General features: G+C 38.2%; 1 protein-coding gene and 1 long non-coding RNA gene across 5 annotated transcripts in view; one reads left to right on the top strand and one right to left on the bottom strand.

Annotated features, from left to right (window-relative positions):
- TAOK3 (TAO kinase 3) overlaps positions 1–27,119 on the top strand; it is a 181,222-nt gene that overhangs the window by 49,229 nt on the left and 104,874 nt on the right. The window lies entirely within an intron of this gene.
- Positions 7,525–13,476, bottom strand: LOC145525863 (uncharacterized). Its single transcript, XR_014068465.1, has 2 exons — positions 12,291–13,476; positions 7,525–10,337 (listed from the first exon to the last, which is right to left on the bottom strand). It is a non-coding gene; the product is annotated as an uncharacterized LOC145525863 (long non-coding RNA).

The raw sequence follows: 27,119 nt of genomic DNA, 5'->3' as shown, positions 1-27,119 counted from the left end.
GACTTCCTTCCTAGGCTTTGTTTTCTCCACCAGCAGCACCATTCATTTTACTACTTCTAGAGAAAGGCAGACAAGAATCAAGTCATGGTGTGGAGAAAATTTTAGCAAATACTAAGCAGAAAAGCCAACAGAACTTCAAGAGCAATGATGGTAAATAACTACTCTGAGTCACCAAATTAGACAAGCCATAATTATTTACTCCAGTTCTTCAGAAGAGGTTGTCTTTGTTTTCCTTTAAAGTAAAATGTTGAGTTTTCATTTCTTTAAATTTTTGGCCTTAGATTACTGGACAGTTCAGTTCAGTCGCTCAGACATGTCCAACTCTGCAACCCTGTGTACTGCAGCACACCAGCCCTCCCTGTCCATCACCAACTCCCACAGCTTACCAAACTCACGTCCATCGAGTCCGTGATGCCATCCAACCACCTCATCCTCTGTCGTCCTCTTCTCCTCCCACCTTCAGTCTTTCCCAGCATCAGGATCTTTTCCATTGAGTCAGTTCTTCACATCAGGTGGCCAAAGTATTGGAGCTTCAGCTTTAGCGTCAGTCCTTACAATGAATGTTCAGAGTTGATTTCCTTTAGGATTGACTGGTTTGATCTCCTTGCAGTCCAAAGGATTCTCAAGAGTCTTCTCCAACACCACAGTTCAAAAGCATCAATTCTTCGGTGCTCAGCTTTATTTATAGTCCAACTCTCACATCCATACATGACTACTGGAAAAAACCAAAGCTTTGACTAGACAGACCTTTGTCGGCAAAGTAGTGTCTCTGCTTTTTAATATGCTGTCTAGGTTGGTCATAGCTTTTCTTCCAAGGAGCAAACATCTTTTAATTTCATGGCTGCAGTCACCATCTGCAGTGATTTTGGAGCCCAAAAATATAAAGTTTCTCATTATTCCCACTGTTTCCCCATCTATTTGCCATGCAGTGATGGGACCAGATGCCATGATCTTCGTTTTTTGAATGTTGAGTTTTAAGCCAGCTTTTTCACTCTCCTCTTTCACTTTCATCAGGAGTCTCTTTAGTTCCTCCTCACTTTCTGCCATTAAGGGTGGTGTCATCTGCATATCTGAGGTTATTGATAGTTCTCCCGGCAATCTTGATTCCAGCTTGTGCTTCATCCAGCCCAGCATTTTGCATGATTTACTCTGCATGCAAGTTAAATAAGCAGTGTGACAATATACAGCCTTGATGTACTCCTTTCCCAATTTGGAACCAGTCTGTTGTTCCATGTCCGGTTCTAACTGTTGCTTCCTGACCTGCATACAGATTTCTCAGGAATCAAATTGTATGTTAGCAATTTGATCTCTGGTTCCTCTGCCTTTTCTAAATTCAGCTTGAACATCTGGAAGTTCTTGGTTCATGTACTGTTGGACCCTCGCTTGGAGAATTTTGAGCATTACTTTGCTAGCGTGTGAAAGTTAATCACTCAGTCATGTCCAGCTCTTTGTGACCCCATGGACTGTAGCCCACCAGACTCCCCTGTCCATGGAATTCTCCAGGCAAGGATACTGGAGTGGATTGCCATTTTCTTCTCTCGGGGGAGAATTGTGCAGTAGTTTGAATATTCTCTGGGATTGGAATGAAAACTGACCTTTTCCAGTCCTGTGGCCACTGCTGAGTTTTCCAAATTTGCTGGCATATTGAGTGCAACACTTTAACCGCATCATCTTTTAAAATTTGAAATAGCTCAGCTGTAATTCCATCACCTTCACTAGCTTTGTTCGTAGTAGTGCTTCCTAAGGCCCACTTGACTTCACACTCCGGGATGTCCTGCTCTGGGTGAGTGATCATATCATCGTGGTTATCTGGGTCATGAAGATCTTTTTTGTATAGTTCTTCTGTGTATTCTTGCCACCTTTTCTTAATATCTTCTGCTTCTGTTAGGTCCACTTCGTTTCTGTCCTTTATTGTGCCCATCTTCGCATGAAATTGTCCCTTGGTATCTCCAATTTTCTTGAAGAGATCTCTAGTACTGGACATCTAGTAATCTCTAGATTACTGGACAATTTAATCATTTCTCTTGCATAAAAATTTACCATTAAAATATCTAATACAACCTTGTAAAGGTGTTGCTGCTGTTAAGTCGCTTCAGTCATGTCCGACTCTGGCGACCCCATAGACGGTAGCCCACCAGGCTCCCCCGTCCCTGGGATTCTCCAGGCAAGAACACTGGAGTGAGTTGCCATTTCCTTCTCCAATGCATGAAAGTGAAAAGTGAAAGTGAAGTCGCTCAGTCGTGTCTGACTCTTCGCAACCCCATGGACTGCAGCCTACCAGGCTCCTCTGTCTATGGGATTTTCCAGGCAAGAGTACTGGAGTGGGGTGCCAGTGCCTTCTCCGTGTAAAGGTGTTACTATTGACAATAACCTTTGGTGTCCCGGTTAGGTGAAGTTATGAGATGGTCTTTCTTTCTTTGTAATACAGCTGAAAACACCTTCCTCTGTAATGTCAGGGCTGACCTTTCTACTAGGATCCACCATTTCCCCTAGGTGGTTAGCTCCCTATTATGTATGGGTTTTAAACTGTCATTTTTAGAAGATTTCATTTTGTTTTCTTTTAACTCTTTATTAAGTAGCTGTTCAGCATCTTTTCTGCATTTTCCCCCTCTTTAATAATAGAGTTTTTTTTTGTGTCAGTTTCATTTTCACTCCAGTTTTTGATATAAGACTCAGCAGTATAGTCTTACCAGATAAATGCTTTTTTACTGATGGAATTCTCATCTGTTGTGTTTCCCAAAATGTATTTTTCCCCCAATCTTTCAACATTCTCATCGTGATTTTGTTGTGCTAGATCATGATACTACAGGCTCTGTTTTAGATCGGTGTTATCCAGTAGCCAAAATAATATGAGTGCAAAGTTGAGACTAAAGCTGTTAGAGACAAAAAATTCATAGAAGTGATACTCTTCTGTTTCCGTTGATTCAATATGCAACTTAGGGCAATTAGTTTCCTTTAGCTTTGCTTTCATTTCTTCATTTGTAAAATGAAGCTAACAAGCTATCTTGTGGATTTTGTAAATAATTCAGTTATAAAACACTTGTAGCTTGTTATGTCCATTGAATTAGATTTTAGTCATAAACCTATAATATTATAAATAAATAAATGTAAGAAGCTATTCTCTCACAACTGTCTATGTCTCTACCCCAAGAAAATTACCTTACTTTATTGCAGTTGTTTAAGACATGACTGGTTAACAGCAGAAACTAACACAATACTGTAAATCAGCTATACTCCAACAAAAATTTTTAGAAAAAGAAAGAAATTACTTAACTGGTTATAGGTTATAGAAACATGGGTAACTAATATATTCCAAAATTATGGCATTGTTGCTTATTTTAAAAATCACAACTGCTTATATGATTTAGCTATATTTCTTCTATGAGGTTGTAACTAGTCTTAATAAATGTCAAACCATAAGGTACTAGATTTTCTTAATAAATTTAATCCTTAATACTAAGGAATCACTTAGGTTTTACAGTTTTATTCAGTAATCTGTTTTAATTTTCTATTTTTATCTAAGGTTTCTTTTTTTTTTAATTAGTTTATTTAATCTGTTTTTTTCTTTACAATATTGTATTTGTTTTGCCATACATTGACATGAATAAGGTTTCTTTTATAAAATAACTAATGCATATGTGAAAAACTATTGTGATGATGAATGTTAATTTTTAAACCAGTAATTCAAGTGGATAAATATTGGATTTATTGTAGTCTTTAGGTTGGAAATATTTTCCCAGTCTTATTCTTGAGCTTTTTTTGTCTGAATGCCTGAAGAATTTTTTTTCTTTAATCTTTGGAATTTAGTAACTTAATTAGGACATGTTTCAGTGTTTAATTATTCTGTGTTCCTTTTCCCTGGCATACTGTGGACCCTTTCAATCTGTATGTAGCTTTAATTCTTACTCTTAGAAAGCTTTTTTTAAAAATTATCTTAATTTTAAAATTTTATTATATTTCATCCTCTTCCCAGTTACTGATTATGAGTATGTTCATCGCTAAAACCTCTAATTTTCTCTGATTTTTAAAACTTTGTTCAGGGCTCTCTGGTTAATTTTTTCAATTCTATGCTACATGTCCCTTTCCACGCCCCTTCAGCATTGCACATTTTCGTCCTGCTTCCCAGTGCAGGCTACATTTCAGTAGTGGTTTTATTTTATTCTCACATCTCTCTTGACTTCTGCCACCTCATTTTTCATTCCCTTTTTGGGTTGATTCTTATATCCCTGCCATGAGCCCTGGTTTTATATAGCAATTACTTCATTGAATACCTCCTTTTTTTAAAATTCAGCTTCCATCTGATCTATGACAGCATTTTTTATTAGTATTCATTTCTAAATGAGATGAGCTCTCCTTAGTCTTATGAGATTCCTATGAGGGGTGGCCCAGGACCATGTTTTATTATAGTGCTAGTAAGAGTTTTTCCTGCTTACTGGTGAAGATCCTTTTGACAAACTTAGTTATGAATTATTTTAGCCTTTATTTTAACTGAGACAAATATCATTAGAACAAACCTATTTCTGAGTCCTTTTAGTCCCTACTTTTACTGAAAGAACAGATTTGCAATTTTATTGTGTTAATTTTGAAGGAAAGACCAACACAGACCTTTTCTTGACACAATTCGTTAATTGTATTTAAAAAAGAAAAAAAAAAATGGGGAATTCCCTAGCTGTTCAGTGGTTAGGACTGTGAGTTTTACTGCCAATGGCCCAGGTTTGAGCCCTGGTTAGGGAACTAAGATCCTACAAGCTTCACGGTATGCTCCAAAAACAAAAACAAAACAAAATTGCATGAATATTCACAAAACATTTATAAGAACAAGTGGGAACTATAGACAATTTATGAATATCTACACTAATTCTGTATGTACAGCCAGTAGCTATTATTTATAGATTTATTGAGGAAATAATATAGTTGCAAAATGTCTTATGAATGTGATTAGTTTCCCAACAGTCCTGAAACTCTAAAACTCAGAACATATTAACATCATCTTCACTATATGACTTACATATTCTTGACTTCTTTCTGTCCCATTCTTTAAATCCTTTCTCCATACTCTCACATAAGCAGAAAAGAGCTAGCAACATCATCAAGCAAATGTGGTAAACCTATTTATATGACTAGTAACAATATAATAGAAGGATGATTATAAGCATTTAACCAATTATATCAGAGATCATATATTAAGTAGACAAATAATAGAAATCTTCCCAAGCAAAACCATGGATACTTTTCATATTTACCTTTTAAACCATTTTAAAACTATGTAGTACCAAGAAAGGAATGAAAAAGTTTCAAGGACTAAATTTGAGAGCTCAGTTAATTACACCCAAATATCATAAAGAAGTGGGTCATAGGTTTTTTCTACAGTGTCCACTTTTTCCCAGAGCCATTGTTGGGTAGCACTCTTGCCGTGTAGAAGGGTTGGTATACCAGAAAAACGTGAGAAACTGGGAATCAGATGCCACTCATAAAAAAGTCAGAATAATCATAACCTCTTCCTGTCTTACAGGATGTTAAGATAATTGAATGCAATTAGGTATGTGCAGGTGCTTCCCTGATGGCTCAGATGGTTAAGAGTCTGCCTGAAATGCAGGAGACCCGGGTTTGATCCCTGGGTAGGGAAGATCCCCTGGAGAAGGGAATGGCAACCTACTCCAGTATTCTTGCCTGGAGAATTCTGTGGGCAGAGGAGCCTGGAGGGCTACAGTTCACGGGGTCACAAAGAAACAGACATGACTGAATGACTGACACACAGGTATGTGAAAGAAAGCGCTTTATCCCAGTGTAAGCATTAATGTTGTTATTTCTTAAAATGAGAAAAGAAACCAAGCTTAATTCTAGCAGTCTCTTTCAAGCAGCTATTGAGAACAAGTAGTCTTTTAAGGAAAGACTCCCTGAACTTCACTAACAATTCAGGGAGGAATTCATTTTAGCTAGCTGTGGGACTCTTCTGTTCCACCCAAGTGCTTGAAAACGTATCTAACAGGAGGTAGAATGAAGGGGTAGGTATAATTGCTCTCCTAGACCCTGTGAAAACACACATACACATGTACACTCTCACTGCTGTGTGATAACTAAATGCAGCAGTTCCTGTTTCCTATTGTGGTTCTCTTTCATTCCTGCTTAAAACAAAGACAGCCTGGTCAAGAGTTAATTGAATGTGACTAGTCTGATGAGAAAGTACATTATAGAGATGGCATTGGTGGCTATACCTCCAGCCTAGGGTCAGAGTTAGGCTACTGGTTAGATTTTTAGATCTTAGCTTTTTGTTTCACAATTGATTTCAAAGAGAGAGTAGAGGCCACAAGTGAGGGCGGGGAGGGAGAAGATAGTGGAAGGTTGATTTATAAAGTGGTCAAACAGTACTGAAACCTCAGTACTTCTTGCACAATTAGTCAAGATGCGTCAGCATTTCCTGAGGCAGTGATACAAGCTTTATAGTATAGTTATGAGAATCATTATTATTTATTTTCAATAATAATTACCAGTGTTTTTTGAACTGTCTAGAACTGTACTGTCCAACTGGTTGCTGCTCGCCACTTAGCTATTTAAATTACAGTTTAACTGAAATTTAACAGAATTACAAATTCAGTTCCCCAGTCACACTAGCCACATTTCAAGTGCTCAGTAGCCACATGTGGTACAGGCTGCTGTATTGGACACTGCAAATATAGACTATTTCCATCATCATGAAACATTCTAACTGAAAGTGCTGATCTAGAACAAACTCTGAGAGCAAAAGTATAATGTTAAAATATGTACTTTACAAACAAATGACTGAAGTCCAAAGTATAGTATGTAAAAAAATTTCCTTTTTTTTTTTTGCCTTGATATAGCTATTTTATTGAAGTAGAGTTGACTTACAATGTTTCAGGTGCACAGCAAGGTGATTCAGTTATACATATACACATATATTATTTTTCAGATTATTTTCCATTATAGATTATTACAAGATATTGACTACAGTTCCCTGTGCTATACGTAAACCTTTGTTGTTGCATACCTATTTTTTTAATTAGAAATCTAGCATTCTGTTCATACTAAGTCAAATCAGTGGAATCAAAATGTCATAAATGTTTTAGCTAGGCAAAAATTCATAAGTATTCTAGAGTATGTTTATTACATATACTATTTTTAAAGATGGAACTTAACCATTGTGGCTTGATTGTTCTAGGCATAAATAATTTTTCTAAAATGAACAGTAGTGTCCACTAAATACACCTGAAATACAGGTTGTACTCGTGTGACTTTGAAAAAGTCAAAAGCCTTCAATCAATAGAGGTGATATTTCTCAGAGGCTTTTTTTAACATTGCCTTAATTTCCATTTATGTTAATTTTTTAGAGAATGTTGCAGTCTTACAAACTTGTTAAGAAATATTTAGGGAGTTCCTTATTTGTAAACAAAAATTATAATTTTTCTAAACTGGATTATGAAGAAATACTCAAATATCATACCAAGAAATCTAGGAAGAGGCAATCAATAACTGAAGACCAAGTTGTGAAGGCCTCTTTGTGGTTAATATATTTTGTAGTTAACCTAGTACAAACAGTCCACGTCTATTCTGAGACCTTTGAGGGTTCAGGTAGTCAGTCTGAGAAATCTCACTAAATGTGAAGTATCTGAAGAATAAAAATAAAAGTGAATTCTCTTCAGTTGTTTGTAGTGGAATTTCCCTCTAAGTGAATGAAATGTAATACAGCCAGTTGAATCACTGAACTATTTTATTGCATTGTAACTCATAAAAGAATTCCGTTTGAAAAACACTGCTTGCCATTTCAACAACTTAAAACCATGGTCTATTCAATCACTTCATAACAAAGTAGTATGGAGAATGACTTTGCTGAAACAGTGCCAAACCCTCTCCAGCAAAGTGGCATTGGCATGAGGCAGCAAAAGGAAAAGGCAGAACCGGGAATGTAGAGAAGAGGTAACTAGACTTTATTTATTAGCTGGTATTTAGTACATGAGAGCAATAAGGAAATAATTAAAAATAATATGTGGAGCTATCTTCCAGAAAGTCACAATCTAATTGAAAGAAACCAATTCATATGAAATATTGAGAGATTTGCAAAATAACACAGGAAAAATGGGGCAAAAGTCCATGCAAAAGAAACTTTTCACAGAATTGTTTTTGTTATGATGGGATTGATTTTACTCAGTTTTTCATCAGTTCTATTTTTCATGAGTACTATCTGTTCAACATTGCATCTGGAGATGCAATCGTGAACAAAACAGACTAAAAAACCTGCCCTAAGAGGTTTACATTCTAGAAAGGGGAAAGAGAACACATACAAATTAAGCACATAGTGTATTTGAAGCTGATAAAAGCAGCAAGGTGGACACTGGAGGAGGTTATAATTTTAAGAAGGGTAGGTAGGGTTTATAATATATGTTTTATTAAAATCATGTTAGTCTTTTGGAGCCAAAGTTAAAACAGGACCAAGCTCTTCTCTCTCGCAAAGAAATTGGTGAGAGGAAGTCAATGAAGGGATGAGATTGGTGTCACGCACTTTGTTTATCCCTTTCCTGGTCCTGGTTGTATCCTTTTGTTTGGGTAGATGTTTAGAAGTACATTTGGAGACTTCCCTGGTTAGGAATGGTTAAGAACCCACTTACCAATGCAGAGGACATGGGTTCGATTCAGCTAAGCCCATGCGCCACAGCTACTGAAGCCCACATGTCCTCAAGCCCATGCTGTACAGCACTGCAACTAGAGGTAGCCCCCACTTGTCGCAACTAGAGAAAGCCCATGCACAGCAACAAAGACCCAGTGCAGTCCCCCCAAAAAAGTCTGCAAAAAAAAAAAGAAGTAAATTTGTTGTTTTGATAGTGCTTATTGGCTCTTGTGATAAAATGGGATAGAGAACGTAGTATTGAAGTTATTCTCACTGATACTAGAGCACGATTCCCTTCACCTTGCCCTGAGATCTCGGCGCACACTGTAGGCAAATATAAAGAACACCCCTACTGAATAGTGTTCAGGAGAATGAGATTTTCACTTGTACAAAAAATGTTTTGTCTATCCTTTTAAAATCTTGTGAAGTTATCATAGTTAAGAAAAATCTGCCTCTTCCATGTCTCTTTATCAAACTGAGCCTACCGAAGTGTTGATTAGTTTAGTTGTTCATTCACTGAGTGACTAATTTGTACAAAATATATTTTCTTTTCCAAGTATATCTGAGTATTTCTTTTTCACAGTTTAAAAAACCAGTGAGTGAGTGAGTGCAAGTTGCTCAGTTGTGTCTGACTCTTTGCGATCCCATGGACTATATCATCCATGGAATTCTCCAGGCCAGAATACTGGAGTGGGTAGCCTTTCCCTTCACCAGGGGATCTTCCCAACCCAGGGATCAAACCCAGGTGTCTTGCATTGCAGGCAGATTCTTTACCAGCTGAGCCACCAGAGAAGCCCAAGAATACTGGAGTGGGTAGCCTATCCCTTCTTCAGCAGATCTTCCCAATCCAGGAATCGAACCGGGGTGTCCTGCATTGCAGACAGATGCTTTACCAACTGAAATATTAATTGTTGTTGTCTCTTCCTTTCCACTGACCCCTTCTCACTTTCTTTGAGGCAAGCACAATCTCTAATTCACCTACAAAAACCAGTACTACTTTCTTGTTTTGCTCTAGTGTGCCTGTAAACCACCTAACCCCACCCCTGCCCCCCCCACCCCAGCCCACATTTCCTTCCCTTTTTGTCCTCTCATCCCAACCCCATTCTTGCAAACCAAAAAGATTTTCTCAAAGATCACCAGTAATTTCCATTTTACCTGCATTAATCATCTTTTCTAATTTCTTATCTAACTTATACACCTGATCTCTTTGGAAAAGTCTCCCACCTTGTGTTATATTCCTTAAGTGAGATCAGTGAAAGCATATCATAATGTCTGACACAAGAAAGTACCCAACAAATGTTGATTGAATTTGAGCTGCAAATGACTTTACCATCTCTGGGTTCTTGTTCCAGCTCAGTGCCTTAAATATTGTAGATACTTGGTACACTCTGGTTTGTATGAATGAATGCATGAACCTATCACTTCTTCTCTGTCTCCTTTCATGGTCTTCCTCTTTCTGACCCCAAACATATTGCTTAAGAACATATATATTAGTCATTGTGCTGAAGGCTTTGTATTCATTATGTCATTTATTTCTCACAGCCACTTGATATGATAGTTATTTTTCTTTTACAGATGAGGAAAATGATACTTAGAACTCTTCAGTGAATTAGCAGGCTCACATATTTAGCTAATACATAGTGCTGAAAGTGAAAGTTGTTCAGTTCAGTTGTGTCTGACTCTTTGAGACCCCATGGACTATACAGTCCATGAAATTCTCCAGGGCAGAATACTGGAGTGGGTAGCCTTTCCCTTCTCCAGGGGATCTTCCCAACCCAGAGATAGAACCCAGGTCTCCCGCATTGCAGGTGGATTCCTTACCAGTTGAGCCACAAGGGAAGCCCAAGAATACTGGAGTGGATAACCTATCCCTTCTCCAAAGGATCTTCCCAACCCAGGAATCAAACCAGGGTCTACTGCATTGCAGATGGATTCTTTACCAACTGAGTTATCAGGGAAGCCTTTGCGACCCCATGGACTACACAGTCCATGGATTTCTCCAGGCCAGAATACTGGAATGGGTAGCCTTTTCCTTCTCCAGGGGATCTTCCCAACCCAGACAGAGATCGAACCCAGGTCTCCTGCATTGCAGGCATATTCTTTACCAGCTGAGCCACAAGGGAAGCCCAGTACATGGTGGAGCCACCAATTAAACTAATCGAGCTTTTCTGGGACTTAGATATTAGTTCTCTGCCCATTCTTCACACTGTTCTCTCCCATGTAGAGTTCATTCTTGATTTCAATTGGCAGTTCTATGCTAGTGACATCAAAATCAACACTTTAAGAGTAGACATTATGAAGAGAGATAAATTAAGAGTTTAGGATTAACAAATACTAAATATTACTGTATATAAAATACTGTATATTAAATAGACAAACAGTAAGGACCTACTGTAAAGCACAGGGAATTATAGTCAGTGTCTTTAATAACCTGTAATATAATGGAAAAGAATCTGAAAAATTATATATGTGTATGTGTGTGTGTATAAAACAATCACTTTGCTGTATACCTGAAACATTGTAAATTCACTGTACTTCAGTTTAAAAGAAATTGACATTGTATCCTGTTCCTCCAGCTGCTTGCTCTGAGTTATCTTGCTTTCATGTTGAACTCAACCTGTTTAAGCAGACCTCATCAGAATTACCTCAGAATGTACTCCTTTTTAGTGATTTAGTTGTGACACTTTAATCATCCTAATCACTCAGACTTGAAACCATCTTTAATTTCTTTTCCACTCCTTGTCTTACCTTACATCAGCTGATATAGTATTTTTCCCAAGGGATATATACATACATGCCTAATCCTTACACAAGTCTAACACAGGTAGAAAAGTCTATCTGATATGTGTTTTTGTTACTTCCCTATAGTTACTTACTTATTGTCCCCCATCGTTTTAGAAACATACTGTGAAAAAATGAATGAGAGCTGTTGGAAATTTTATACTTATTTGAAACTATTTATCTAGAATTGTACACTCTGGATAGATAACAAATACTGCTAACTTACTAATTCTTCGTGCAGATGGGGAAGATTTCATTTTTACTAGGTACTTATTCACTAGATATTTATTGACTAGGTCCTAATTTCACTTATTCACAAGGTGCTTATTTCACTAGGTACTCACACACACAGAGGTTACTTATTCCGAAGCCTCTAGCAGACATCTTTTCAGGTTCTTTTGGGCAAAACTGGAGCACCTGCTTACCCCTAGATCAATCACTGGTGATGACAATTAAAATATTACTGCAACTAACTTATACCTGTTGTGGCTTATCCTGTATCACCATAGGGCAGAAAATTGTTCTGTCAGCAGAATAATGAGAAGTGGTTGTTAGACAGGTAACCAACAGGCAGAGTCTCCCTTAGCATTATTTCTTCATTTTGGATTTATCCAGTGCAAAGCATTGGCATCTTAGCAAGCCATCTCTCTGAAAGTAAATATTGTGATTATTGTCTTTAAGAATGGACTACAACATACAGGATATTTAGTATAAGAGATACTTTGGGGATTTAGAAAGACACCCCATTCCTTTAAGAACATACTGTTTATAGGAGAGGCCTCCCCAGGGGCTCAGCAGTAAAGAATCTGCCCACAATGCAGGAGACCAGGAGATGTGGGTTCTATCCCTAGATCAGGAAGGTCCCCTGGAGGAGGAAATGGCAACCCACTCCAGTATTCTTGCCTGGGAAATTCCATAGACAGAGGAGCCTGGCGGGCTACACCCTGTGGGGTCACAAAGAATAGGACATGACTGAGCATGCATTTATAGGAGTATCATTACATACAAAATAAGGACTGCCATTTATGGACTGTGCAGTCCATGGAATTCTCCAGGCGAGAATGCTGGAGTGGGTAGTCTTTCCCTTCACCAGGGGATCTTCCCAACCCAGGAATCAAACCCAGGTCTCCCACATTGCAGGCAGATTCTTTACCAGCTGAGCCACCAGGGAAGCCCAAGAATACTGGAGTGGGTTGCCTATCCTTTCTTCAGCAGATCTTCCCGACCCAGGAAGCAAACCAGAGCCTCCTGTGTTGCAGGCAGATTCTTTACCAACTGAGCTATCAGGGAAGTTCCATTAGCAATATAGCTGATAAATTTATTAAGTGGGTCTTGATGTGTGACGGTTAGCCTTCTGCTTGAAAAATCTTATGTAATCCTTATAACAACTTACAAGTTATGGGTATTTTTAGTGTCCATATTAACTCATGAGAAATTGAGGCTTAGAGAAGTTGAGTTACTTCACCATACTGTAAGTCAGGCAGAAGCTCACGTCGGACACAGGTAATCTTGTATCTGAGCTAATATTCTTAACTAGCATCTAAACTGCCTTCAGTAATTGGCAGTAGAGATGAGATAGCCAAAACCTGCACTGTCATTTGTTCTGAAACCTAGGGCTTAACCTATTTTTTCCTCTTACTAACCTTTTTGTTCTTACTCCTGACACCTCCAGCGGAATGTAGATATGATCCGTTTATTGAGGATGGCACAGGCTACTTTAATTTCCTTCCTTGATCTGTGTGTGCAGAAAGTCATGCTATGTTTCATTTTCCCCACTTAAAGATGAATGAATGGAGACAGAGGCTGACAAAAGACATCTATGAGCAAAATATCTGAAAGCATACCAAAATTCTAAAAGAGACATTTTTAATTTAAATTTTGTTCATAAGTCATGTAATTCTGTGGAAGTTGAAGAGGGATGATCTGAGAAGAAAAAAATATATATCATAATAGGATCATCTCTAGCCTTTTTTATTTTTAATGCACTCATTCTTGTCATGCTTTGAACTCTCACTTATCCTTACCACAACTTCAGGTTTTAATACCTGCAAATTTAAATGAAAGGAAAAAAAAAACTTGCTCAATCACCATTCATGAATTCTTCTAGCTTTGGGGAGAAGTCTAGCTTCAGAGTACAGGGTTGCTTGTGGTAAGAAAGGTCTTTAAAATTTCCACATAAACACATAAGCAAACTTATTATTGAGTTCCCTCCGTGCACCTCTTAGGCACTCCGCTAAGTGTGAGGATTTTTTTATTTTAAGTTTCCATTAGCTATTTTGCTTTGATGTTTTCACTTCTTTGCCACTGTAATCAAGCCTTCTTGAGTGACATTTGCAGCCACTTGTGGCATCATACTAACATTTATCAAGCACCAAGGAAGCCAGGGCAGTTGTGAATGAGTACTAATGGAGAAGGCACAAAAAATATGAATCTAACTAAAACATGAATACTGAAGGAGAACTGAATTTGCTCATTTCTGGCTGTATGAGGGAGATTTAAAAAAAAAAAAAGAGGAAGGGAGGGTCTTAAGAAAGGAGAGAGATGAGCAGAGAACGAGGAAATAATTTTAGACCACGGACACACATAATTGTTGAGGAACAGAAAGAATAACAGAATTCAGGAAGGAAAGAGCACTTTACAAAATATCCATAAATGTACTGAAGCTTTTTCAGTGTATGTGTATTTAACATGGCGAGATGATTTAAAAAACTTGCTCTGAGTTCATCTTTATTCAGGAGCTAAAGCTACTTAGTTTTAGTTTTGTGAGCTTTCTTCCCTCTGCTTAATGTTCACCTCTTTGGTCCTAAACCCCTTCCCTCCACATACAACACTCAGTTGCCCAGAATTATGTCTCTTGTTGCTTGATATTCAGCTCACATAAACTTTCTCAGACTTTTGGAAGCTACCACTCAGACAGATGCAAATGTGGTATTATGCTTGCCAAAGTACTGAGCAGTAAAGAGACTTCTTTTACACCTTCCATGTTTTGAGTTTTTGGTTTTGCTCTTCCAATCTTTGCTAAATAGTAAATGGGGAGATTGCTATTGTTGAGATAAACACAAGGACATTTGCATTACTGAACTGGCTGTTTCTAGTCCTAAAGAGATTCTTTACAATTTCCTTATCAGCAAAGGAATTGCCTTGATTTCCTTTTGATGATGTTTCCCAGCTGATATTCTAGAACTAGCACAGAAGCAATTCATACCCTCCTGAAATGGCTCTTGCCCAGTAATCCTGCTCAATTGGTACATATTAGGTTTTAATTACAGGATGCGGTTAAGGGGATGGATGGAGAGGAAAGCAAAAAATACCCACTGCCCCCGAATTGAGCTCTATCAAATCAGCCTGACTCCCTCAGCAGAGACTTGCAGGAATGCATTTATATTGTAACTGTTCTTTACCCCTAGTTGTCAGCCACAAAGAATAAAACAATTAAAAAAAAACAAGAAACAACTTTTAGTAATTTAAACTGAACACAAATAGAACTCTGTTAATAATAGTTCACAAAATTGTAGGAAACCATTAAGTACCGTAGACCCATTAAAAGCATCTCAGAACACATTTGTGCCTTTTTTGATTTGTCATTATGAACTATTATCTTTTTCTGAAGAAATGGGTACTGTGTGCTGATCTCAAGATAGCTATAAAGGGTTATATGAGTCTGTTAAGTGTTAAGTGTGTTAAATTAAAAGAAGTTTACCTATGGAAGGAGGAAAAACAGTGCTGAAACAAGTGAATATTCTTCAAAGATTTGGGAAGATCATTGCTGCTGAACTTGGGTCCACTTGCCCATCAGGCAGCAAAGTCAATCTTCTCACAACTGGTTTTGGTGAAGAAAATACAGTGTTTATTGCAGGATGTCAAGCAAGAAGGATGAGCAGCTCACACTCAAAAAGACCCAAACTCCCTGCTGGATTTCTGGGAAGGGTTTTTTAAGGCAGCCTTAGAGGTGAGGATTGCAGGGTGCCTGAACATCTCCTGGACATCCTTCTGTTTTGTTGGTGGTGAAATAACAGGATCATGTTTCAGGAATCTCCATCATCAACCTTCTGGTTCAAACTAGTCTGGGGCCTGTGTGCCTGTGGTCAGCCTGTAGTCACTGTCCTCCACTAGAGCAACTCAAAGGTACGCAGGAGACTGTTATCTGTGTCTCTTCAGGAGGAACTAGAAGTCCTGTGACTCTGCTGTTCTTATCATTAACTGCTTGTGTCTGTTATCTGGAACTCTGGGAAGGTCTCCAAGACTAAAGACATTTTTTTTCTGTGAACAAGAAACAGGGGGCATGGAGGGGCTTTTGTACCCGGAAAGGTCTCAGAGGGCCCTGGTCAGTTTCATTTTCATGTTTATATATTTGAGGTGTTCTAATTTTTGGCTCAACTTTTTTGATATAGTTATCATTTCAGTTTAATCTTATATAGTCTTTAGCTACTTGATGTTTTTTAAAATCTAAGATATAACATATATTTAAAACTTACGTATTGGCCAGTGAGTTCCTGAGAGATGCCAAGAATTTAAAAGGAGAAAAAATATTTTTGACTAGTAAAATTGTCCAGATATTACTACCAAAATTAGTGTTCCCTTTCTAACTGTAATGCTTCCATGTATGCTGATTAAAATGAAATTATTTGGCTTATTTGGAGGTAGAGAACAATAGTTTTAAATATAATAAATGGATTTTTCCTTTTTATATTTAATTAAGTTTAAGTAGTTAATTCTGGGTAAAGGCATTGCCTTGAAAAAAAATCTGGTTTATAAATGTGAACTTGAATGTATGGGGGGACAAGGATGAATTATTAGTAAAAGCTTTATGAAAAGCTCCCATTCCCTTTGCAGCTTTCAACTGCCTAGCACATTCTTTTCCTTTCTAATGAACGTCAAAACACAGTTTTTAATTATAAAAATATACTCACAGAAATGCCTTGTTTACAATTTCATTTTGTGCCTTGCAATACAAAGTGTAGTCCATAAACCAGCAGTACTGCCTGGGAGTTTGTTAGAAATACAGAATCCCTGGCCCCAGACCTACTGTCATTCTGAATCTGCATTTTAACAAGACACCAGATAATAGATGCACAGCAGAGTTTGAGAATTACTGGTCCAGAATTACTGGACGGTGACAGCCTTAACAATAGTTATTTGCTAAACTTCCCTTTATTTTCAGTGACCTCTGTAAGCATCCAATTAATGTAGCATTAATTGGGTCATTTCAAAGCATATGTCTTCCCCAATAAATAATTTATGGCTCAAAAGATTTTGTGAGAGCACCTTGGAATTTGAGAGACTTTGTAAGGAAGTGTTGAAATATGGATTGATTCCCTATTTGTGAGAAATGGTGTGTATGTGTGTGTTAGTCGCTCAGTTGTGTTCGACTGTGTGTGTGTGTGTGTTAATCGCTCAGTCATGTTTGATTCTTTGAAACCCCATGGACTATAACCTGATAGGATCCTCTGTCCATGGAATTCTCCAGGCAAGAGTACTGGGCTTCCTTGGTGCCTCAGGCTATAAAGAATCCACCTGCAATGCAGGAGACCAGGGTTCGATCCCCAGATTGTGAAGATCCCCTGGAGGAGGGCATGGCAACCCACTCCAGTATTCTTGCCTGGAGAATCCCCATGGAGAATCCCCCAGAGGAGCCTGGCACGCTACAGTCCATGGGGTCACAAAGAGTCAGACACAACTGAGTGATTAAGCACACAAGAATCTTGGAGTGGGTAGCCATTCCCTTCTCCAGGGGGTCTTCCTGACTCAGGGATCAAATCCTGGTCTCCCACATTGCAGGCAGATTCTTTATCATCCGAGCCACCAGGGAAGCCCAAGAAGTACAGTAGTTTGTATTAAAATGAAAAGCACCTTATATATAACCTGGCATTACCAACTGTGCTGTTCACATTCCTGAATATTATTATATTTTTGTTACACTTTAAACAGCGTGCTTTATCTGAATAGACAGTAGTTATTTTGAATTCTTAGTAGAATTTTGCAGATAACTTTTTACCATGTGATTGATCCCAGTAAAAGAACATAATTTGGGTATCTCCTTTATTCTTTCAACAAATACTTATCAAATGCCTATTATATAACAGGGAATAACAGAGGAGAAGCAATAAAAATATAAACAAACATACATATAAAATAATTTCAGATAAGTTCAAGTGCTGTGATGTAAAGGGAAACATAATGATAGTCAATGAGAAGGAGAAAAAATACTTTAGATAAGGGTGTTCCGGGAGGGGCTCTGTGAAGTGGTGACATTTGAGCAGAGATCTTCAAGTCCAGAAGGAACCAGCCCAGTCAAGCTGTGAGGTATGAAAAGAAGCCAGTGTGGCTGAGGTGTGGCGAAAAGGAGCAGAGAATGATGTGGAATACAGTCAGGCAATTAAGGAAAGGCAGATCACATAAAGTTTAACCTTAGGACAGTTGACTAATAGTTGTCATAATATGACCTCTCTTTCTTTAACCAATGACTGGTATCTGAGGTTTTGAAAACTTACTCTTTAAGCCCTGTACCTTTCATTCTAGTTCTTAGGGCAACTTTTTACCTTGTTCACTTCTGCTGTGACTGTGGCCAATATACATCATTTAAAAAATTCTTGTTAATCACAAGAAAGAAGAAATCTTTCCAGGAGTAGGTAGCAAACTCAGGACTGGAGACATGAGGAAACATGTGAAGCTTTGTAGTGGAAGACATTGAAAGTAATAGAAACTAGCATAGGAAATAGTGCCTTTCCTACCCAAAGACAGCCTCTTAAGTATGTAGTTGTCTATTTTCTAAAACAGTGAGGTGCTAGCCAAATAGATCAGTGGCTTTATTTCAGTAGTCAGTTTTGCTTCCCATATCGTAGTTGTTTAAAAATCCATATTCATATATAATAACTCAGTTTTCCCTATCTATATTAAATTTACTATAGGTACTCAATAGCTAGATGCAGTAAGCTAAATGTGGTTTGAAATATTCATTCTTTTTAAACTTTTAGGTATAAGTACTTGGGCATTTTCCAGAGTTTTAGAATGTATATATAGTAATGAAATGTCACATACTTTAACCATGAAGACAGTAAAAATGTCACCCATTCTACAGAAAAATAAACTGAGGTACAGAGGTTAAATGGCTGCCCTAAGATGTTATATTGTCAAAGTAAAAATTAAACTGCTGTTTAATTAGAGATAGATGATTACCAGTCTCCTCATTCTATTCCTTTTTTTATCTTTTTCAAATGCAAGGAAGTTATAATTCAGAAAAGGTAGGTCCATGTATCTTTTATCTAGTTTCACCAGGTTTTAAGCTTTTGCCATGTTTTCTTTTTATCATTTTCTCTTCCTTGTTCCCTTGAAGCTTCTAAGACACAAACATTCTCACTCACACACACACGTATAAAATCTGGTCATTTGCCAGTATATCAAACCAGGGCATTCTAGGAGATCTGACTCAATTAGAACCTGAAGATTATGTATTAGCTGCTGCCCACTCTAATCATATTATATCCATTCCTCCCATTTTTAATACTAAAACAGTGATTCCTAATGCTGGAAGTGCAGTATATTACTCAGAATGGGTGCAGGTGAAGTCTTTTGAAATTTTAAATCATTTAAAAAGAGGACATGACATTTTTAAAATATTTATTTATTTGATCGCACCACTCAGGATCCTCAATATTAGTTGAGGCATGCAAGATCTTTAGTTGAGGGATATGAACTGGTAGTTGTGGCATAGAATCCTATCCCTTCTATATTGTGCAAAGTGAAAGTCGCTCAGTCATGTCCGACTCTTTGCGACTCCATGGACTGTCCATGGAATTCTCCGTGCCAGAATACTGGAGGGGGTAGCCTTTCGCTTCTCCCGGGGATCTTCCCAACACAGGGATTGAACCCATGTCTCCCACATTGCAGGCAGATTCTTGACCAGCTGAGCCACCAGAGAAGCCCAGGAATACTGGAGTGAGTAACCTGTCCCTTCTCCAGTGGATCTTCCTCACCCAGGAGTCGAACCAAGGTCTCCTGCATTGCAGGCGGATTCTTTACCAACTGAGCTATCAGGGAAGCCAAAGATGGGCACAATAAAGGACAGAAACGGTATGGACCTAACAGAAGCAGAAGATATTAAGAAGAGATGGCAAGAACACGGAAGGGCTATACAAAAAAGATCTTAGTGACCCAGATATCCATGATGGTGTGATCACTCACCTAGAGCCAGATATCCTGGAGTCCAAAGTCAAGTGGGCCTTAGGAAGCATCACTACAAACAAAGCTAGTGAGGTGATGGAATTCCAACTGAGCTATTTCAAGTCCTAAAAGATGATGCTGGTAAAGCACTGCACTCAATATGCCAGCAAATTTGGAAAACTCAGCAGTGGCCACAGGACTGGAAAAGATCAGTTTTCATTCCAATCCCAAAGAAAGGCAGTGCCAAAGAATGTTCAAACTAACGCACAATTACATTCATCTCACATGCTAGCAAAGTAATGCTCAAAATTCTCCAACTCAGGCTTCAACAGTACGTGAACCATGAACTTCCAGGTGCTCAAGCTGGATTTAGAAAAGGCAGAGGAATCAGAGATCAAATTGCCAACATCTGTTGGATCATAGTAAAAAGCAAGAGAGTTCCAGAAAAACATATACTGCTTTACTGACTATACCAAAGCCTTTAACTGTGTGGATCACAACAACCTGGAAAATTCTTCAAGAGATGGGACTACCAGACCACCTTACCTGCCTCCTGAGAAATCTGAAAGCAGGTCAAGAAGCAACACTTAGAACCAGATATGGAACAACAGACTGGTTCCAAATTGGTAAAGGAGTACATCAAAGCTGTATATTGTCACCCTGTTTATTTAACTTATATGCAGAGTATATGTCATGCAAAATTCTGGGCTGGATGAAGCACAAGCTGGAATCAGGATTGCCAGGAGAAATATCAATAACTTCAGATACACAGATGACATCACCCTTATGGCAGAAAGCAAAGAGGAACTAAAGAGCATCTTGATGAAAGTGAAAAAGCTGGCTTAAAACTCAACATTCAAAAAATGAAGATCATCGCATCCAGTCTCATCGTTTCATGGCACATAGATGGTGAAACCATGGAAACAGTGACAGACTTTATTTTTTGGGTCTCCAAAATCACTGCAGATGGTGACTGCAGCCATGAAATTAAAAGATGCTTGCTCCTTGGAAGAAAAGCTATGACCAACCTAGACAGCATATTAAAAAGCAGAGACATTACTTTGCTGACAAAGGTCCGTCTAGTCAAGGGTATGGTTTTTCCAGTAGTCATGTATGGATGTGAGAGTTGGACTATAAAGAAAGCTGAGCACTGAAGAATTGATGGTTTTGAACTGTGGTGTTGGAGAAAACTCTTGCGAGTCACTTGGACTGCAAAGAGATCAAACCAATCAATCCTAAAGGAATTCAGTCCTGAATATTCATTGGAAGGACTGATGCTGAGGCTGAAGCTCCAATACTTTGGCTGCCTGATGTGAAGAACTGACTCATTGGAAAAGACCCTGATGCTGGGAAAGATTGAAGGCAGGAGGAGAAGGGGACGACAGAGGATGAGATGGTTGTGAATGGCATCACCGATTCGATGGATGTGAGTTTGAGCAAGCTGCAGAAGTTGGTGATGGACAGGGAAGCCTGGTGTGCTGCAATCCATGGGGTTGCAAATACTCAGACACGACTGAGAGACTAAACTGAACTGAACTGAGAGTCTTGTGAGTCTGCAATCAATGCAAAGAAATAAAGGAAAACAACAGATTGGGAAAGACTAGAGATCTCTTCAAGAAAATTAGAGATACCAAGGGGACATTTCATGCAAAGATGGGCTCAATAAAGGACAGAAATGGTATGGACCTAACAGAAGCAGAAAATATTAAGAAGAGGTGGCAAGAATACACAGAAGAACTGTACAAAAAAGATCTTCACGACCCAGATAATCACAATGGTGTGGTCACTCACCTAGAACCAGACATCCTGGAATATGAAGTCAAATGGGCCTTAGAAAGCATCGCTACGAACAAAGCTAGTGGAGGTGATGGAATTCCGGTTGAGCTATGAGTATCTCCAAAATGCACCTCCTGAATTTTTTCCAAGACTTGGTGTTATTGGTTTTGCTGGAGTTTTTGGACTCATATTGGCTAAAGGTTCAAAGATGAAGAAGCTGGTGTATCCACCTGCTTTCATGGGATTTGCTGCCTCTCTTTATTATCCACAGCAAGCCATTGTATTTGTCCAGGTCAGTGGAGAGAAATTGTATGAGTGGGGTTTAGGAGGATTCATTGTCGTAGAAGATTTGTGGAAGGAGAACTTTCAAAAGTCAGGAAATGTGAAGAACTCACCTGGAAATAAGTAGAATACTCCATGCTCTGCCCATTTTAATCAGTTATAGGTAAACATTGGAAACTCCATATGATAAACCAGTATTTCTACAGAAAAATGGCAGAGAAGTCAGTATTGAATGTAGTAAATTGCCATTCTTCTTCTGGAAAAACTATCCTAGGCCTCTTTGTTATCTTGGGTGATGCCATACTCCAAGTGGACTAATCTGAAATTCTTCCACCTAGAGATAATGTATAAGCCTTAGAACTCCTCGTTCTCATGTTGCTACTTATGTACATAATTAAAGATCTAAGTTAAAAAAATTAAAAAATAAAATAAATAAATCTCAGCTCTACATTACACTAGCTCTGTGAAGCTGGGTCTCAGATTTTTATCTGTAAACTGAGATCTATAATGGTAAGTCTTTCATAGTATTGTGTTAAAATTTACATGAGCTAATATACAATGCGTGGTACATAGTGAGCTTTGAATAAATGTCAGTATGGTCATGACAGTGTTGATTATATTAAACTAGGCCCTACTAATGAAAGCAGCTTTTACTTCTTTCTTTCCTTAGTGCCTATAATAATCTAAAATAAATGCTTGTTGATTTTCTCTTTTATATTTGTTCTAAGCTCAGTTCATTTGTCAAAAGCAATAATGAATGAATATTCTAAAATAAAAAGACTGAATAAAAGATTGAAGTCCTGTAAACCAACGTAAGTGAAATTTTTGCCTTGTTGACGGAAGGCAGGCCTAAGGAATGGATTCTAAATTACTTAATGCAAAGATGCCATGTATTATGACTGTCCATGTGGAAAAAATACAGTATAACGGGATTAAATTTTTGTTTAATATGTAATATAGATTTTATTTCACTTAAAAAAAAATACATGCTAATTTCAACTCCCAAAGATGTTTCTCAGTGCTTAAATGATGTATTATCAGATGCCAGTTTCCTTAAGATGCCCATTAAAAATAGGTTCTTGAACAAGTAAGTTGGGAGTGCTGACAACTCTGAAATTATTGACATTTGGGTACCAGGTAGTTCAATAAAATTATACATTTTCAAAATAAAGGTCAAGATCATTTTGAAGTAAAGCAACCTGTAGAAATAGTAATTCAAAAATACTTGGAGGAGTGATGGTTATCGTTTAACAAAAAAAAATTTGCCATAATATTTCTAAAAATCATGAACGACTTAGTGTATTTGGTATCTGAATTAGTATAATTCAACAACATATTTTGGTCAAATGCAGTGTACCAACCAGTTTGTTAGGCACTGGTGATAGAAATATGATCCCTTGTTCCTAGCAGTGTAGGGTCCTAATGGAGAAACGTTTACCTAAGACAACCTAAATCTGTGTTTATACCATGTATGTAAATGTTCACAGTGCCCTTCTGTGGAAACATAAAGGAAAAAACCCACCTCAGCTGGGAGGAGAGTCAGAAAACTTTCTCTGATGAGGTACTATATAAGCAGATTCTTGAAGAAATTCTGGATATCTCGGAAGAAAAGAGTTTGCCAACAGACGCTTCTTGATATCCCCAGGAAGTAGTCTGAGATAGCTGGGTGTCCAGGGTGAGGCCCTGAAATTACTAAGGACAGAGTTCACGAGCGGACAAGGAGCAGATCACAGAGGATTTTATTTGCCATCTGGTTACAAGGAGCTTGGATTTTATATCCTATACATGATGGGATTAAAGGGTTTTAAGCTGGAGAGTGGTGTGGTGAGATTTTAATTTCAGGTTGATAATGCTGGCAGTAGTGTTGGGAATGGATTCCATTCATAAACAGCTTTACAGAGGTTTTTTGTTTTTTTTTTTTTTAATCAAGTGGTATATAGAGAACTGATAGGGTTCACTCACTCTCTGTATTTCAAGTAAATCACTCAAGTATGAAGAAATTGCTTTAAATACTTGAATAGGAAAGTACTGGTAATCACTTATATCTTGTGGAATTTATACATTTGAGGTTCTCATTCAGAGTAGTATTGTTGAAAGATCAAATAAATGCCAAGAGTTTTAGGGAACAGATTTTAGGTCAAGATTTTACACTTAATCAAGTATATGTGCTCTAATTACCACATTTATTTATGTTTTTTAAGTTATTTGGTAGAAACTAATGGAGTAATTGTAAACTTTTTCTTGTAGTTCAAAAAATAATATTTCCCTGCCAAATTCTTTGAATTACCAAGATATATTTTTGAATGGAAAAGGATTATCAAAGGATTAGTTTCTCTAGCTATCTGAAAAAAATATATATTTTGACTATTAGTTTAGTAAACTGTTTGAAATCTTAGTCCAAAAATTGATTAAGGAGGCAGTCTTAGTCTGCCCAGGCTGCTATGACAAAGGACCACAGACTGGGTGCTTTAAACAATAGAAATTTATTTTCTCACAGTTATAGAGTGTGGGAAGTCCAGGAACAAGGTGCCAGCGTTAAGTTTTCTGGTGAGGTCTCTCTTCCTGTTCACCATCTGGAGTTGTGCTCATACGGCCTTTCCTCCTTACGTGTGTGAGGTATATGTTGCGGAGAGAGATCTTTCTTCTCATAAGGTCACCAGTCCTAACAGATATTCCCCATCCTTATGATTTCATTTAATCTAAATTACTCCCCAAAGGCTCTATCTTCAAATATAGTAACAGAGGACATTCAGTTCAGCTCAGTTACTCAGTCATGTCCAAGTCTTTATGACCCCATGGACTGCAGCACGCCAGGTTTCCCTGTCCATCACCAACTTCTGGAGTTTGGTCAAACTCATGGCCATTGAGTCATTGATGCCATCCAATCATCTCATCCTCATCCCTTCTCCTGCCTTCAGTCTTTCCCAGCATCAGGATCTTTTCTAATGAGTCAGTTCTTCACATCAGGTGGCCAAAGTAGTCGAGTTTCAGCTTCAGCATCAGTCCTTCCAGTGAATATTCAGGACTGATTTCCTCTAAGATTGACTGATTTGATCATCTTGCAGTCCAACAGACTCTCAATCTTCAACACCACAGTTCAAAAGCATCAGTTCTTCGATGCTCAGCTTTCTTTCTGGTCCAACTCTCACATCCATACATGACTACTGGAAAAACAATAGCTTTGACTAGATGGACCTTTGTTGGCAAAGTAATGTCTCTGCTTTTTAATATGCTGTCTAGGTTGGTCATAACTTTTCTTCCAAGGAGTAAGCGTGTTTTACTTTCATGGCTACAATCAACATCCACAGTGATTTTGGAGCCCCCCCAAATAAAGTCTGTCCCTGTTTCCTCTGTTTCCCCATCTACTTGCCATGAAGTGACAGGACTGGATGCCATGATTTTACTTTTTTGAATGTTGAGTTTTAAGCCAATTTTTTCACTCTCCTTTCACTTTCATCAAGAGACTCTTTAGTTCCTCTTCGCTTTCTGCCATAAGGGTGGTATCATCTGCATATCTGAGGTTATTGATATTTCTCCTGGCAATCTTGATCCAAGTTTGTGCTTCATCCAGCCCAACATTTCACCTGATGTACTCTTCATGTAAGTTAAATAAGCAGGGTGACAATATACAGCCTTGACATACTCTTTTCCCAATTTGGAACCAGTCTCTTGTTCCATGTCCAGTTCTAACTGTTGCTTCCTGACCTGCATACAAATTTCTCAGGAGGCAGGTAAGGTGGTCTGGTATTCCCATCTCTTGAAGAATTTTCCACAGTTTGTTGTGATCCACACAGTCAAAGGCTTTGGCGTAGTCAATAAAGCAGAAGTATATGTTTTCCTGGAATTCTCTTGATTTTTCTATGATCCAATGGATGTTAGCAGTTTGATCTCTGGTTCCTCTGCCTTTTCTAAATCCAGCTTAAACATCTAGAAGTTCGTGGTTAAGTGCTATTGAAGCCTAGCTTGGAGAATTTTGAGTATTACTTCCCTAGCGTGTGAAATGAGCGCAATTGTGTGGTAGTTTGAACATTCTTGGCATTGCCCTTCTTTGGGATTGGAATGAAAACTGACCTTTTCCAGTCCCGTGGCCACTGCTGAGTTTCAAAATAATGAATTTTGAGGGGTATATAATTCAGTGCATAGCTGAGGCCAAGTGGGCCTTTTTCCATAGAAGTAAATATAAGTATACGTTCTAGGTCGCTTGTCATGTCCAACTCTTTGTGACCCCATGGACTGTAGCTCACCAGGCTCCTCTGTCCATGGGAATTCTCCAGGCAAGATTAGTGGAGTGGATTGCCATACCCTCATGCAGAGGATCTTCCCAACCCAGGGATTGAACCTGTGTCTTCTGAGGCTCCTGCATTGCAGGCAGATCCTTTACCACTGAGCCACTGGTAAAGCCCTAAATTTAAGTGTACACAATTTAATTTTGATGTTTTAGGATTCCTAAGTCTGGGTTTTTAAGGTCACTAAAGCTTTCTGGGCAACAGAGTGGAGACAGGAGAGAAATTGTCCCAACAAACAAATGAGAAAAGAACGTGCTAATAGCTGTGGCATTTTAGAAAAATTGCATGCCAGATAATCCTTCATTAGCTCTAAGAAGGTTTATTTTCAAAGCACTTATTGATGCATGTTCTTTTATCTCCAGTGCCTGGCATTGTAATCCTGTAGCAGGGAGTCAAAAGTTATAAATACAAGACTCTCACAGTGCCTTCATTAATGGCAGGTAAAATTCGCAGAGGCTGAAAGTGTTTTTATCTTTAGGTTTTCTTTTATTTGAATTTGAAACAATTAAAGTGAAGATTGCTGGGAATTTCAGTTATATTGAACTCAGGACATTTTCTGTGTGTATGTGTGTGTGTGTATGTGTATTTGAATAAGATTTTAAAACCAATCAACATGCCATTATCCACATTTTTTTAAGTTTTGTTGATTTACAATGTTTTGCTAATTTCTACTCTACAGAAAAGTGATTCAGTTATACATATACATACATTTTTTAAAATATTCTTTTCCATTATGGTTTATCATAGATACTGAGTCTAGCTGTCTATGCTATATAGTCAGTCAGTCAGTTCAGTCACTCAGTTGTATCTGACTCTTTGCAACCCCATGGACTGCAGCACACCAGGCTTCCCTGTCTATCACCAACTCCCACAGCTTACTCAAACTCAAGTCCATCAAGTCAGTGATGCCATCCAACCGTCTCATCCTCATCCCTTCTCCTGCCTTCAGTCTTTCCCAGCATCAGAGTCTTTTCCAATGAGTCAGTTCTTCACATCAGTGGCCAAAGTATTGAAGCTTCAGCTTCAGCATCAGTCCTTCCAGTGAATATTCAGGACTGATTTCCTTTAGGATGGACTGGTTTGATCTTCTTGCAGCCCAAGGGACTCTCAAGAGTCTTCTCCAACACCACAGTTCAAAAGCATCAATTCTTCGGCGCTCAGCTTTCTTCACAGTCCAACTCTCACATCCATACATGACTACTGGAAAAACCATA

Source organism: Giraffa tippelskirchi, chromosome 11, assembly GCF_054371585.1.
Source record: "Giraffa tippelskirchi isolate mGirTip1 chromosome 11, T2T-mGirTip1v1.2.pri, whole genome shotgun sequence".
NCBI lineage: Eukaryota > Metazoa > Chordata > Mammalia > Artiodactyla > Giraffidae > Giraffa > Giraffa tippelskirchi.
This window is presented reverse-complemented; position numbering and strand designations above follow the sequence as displayed.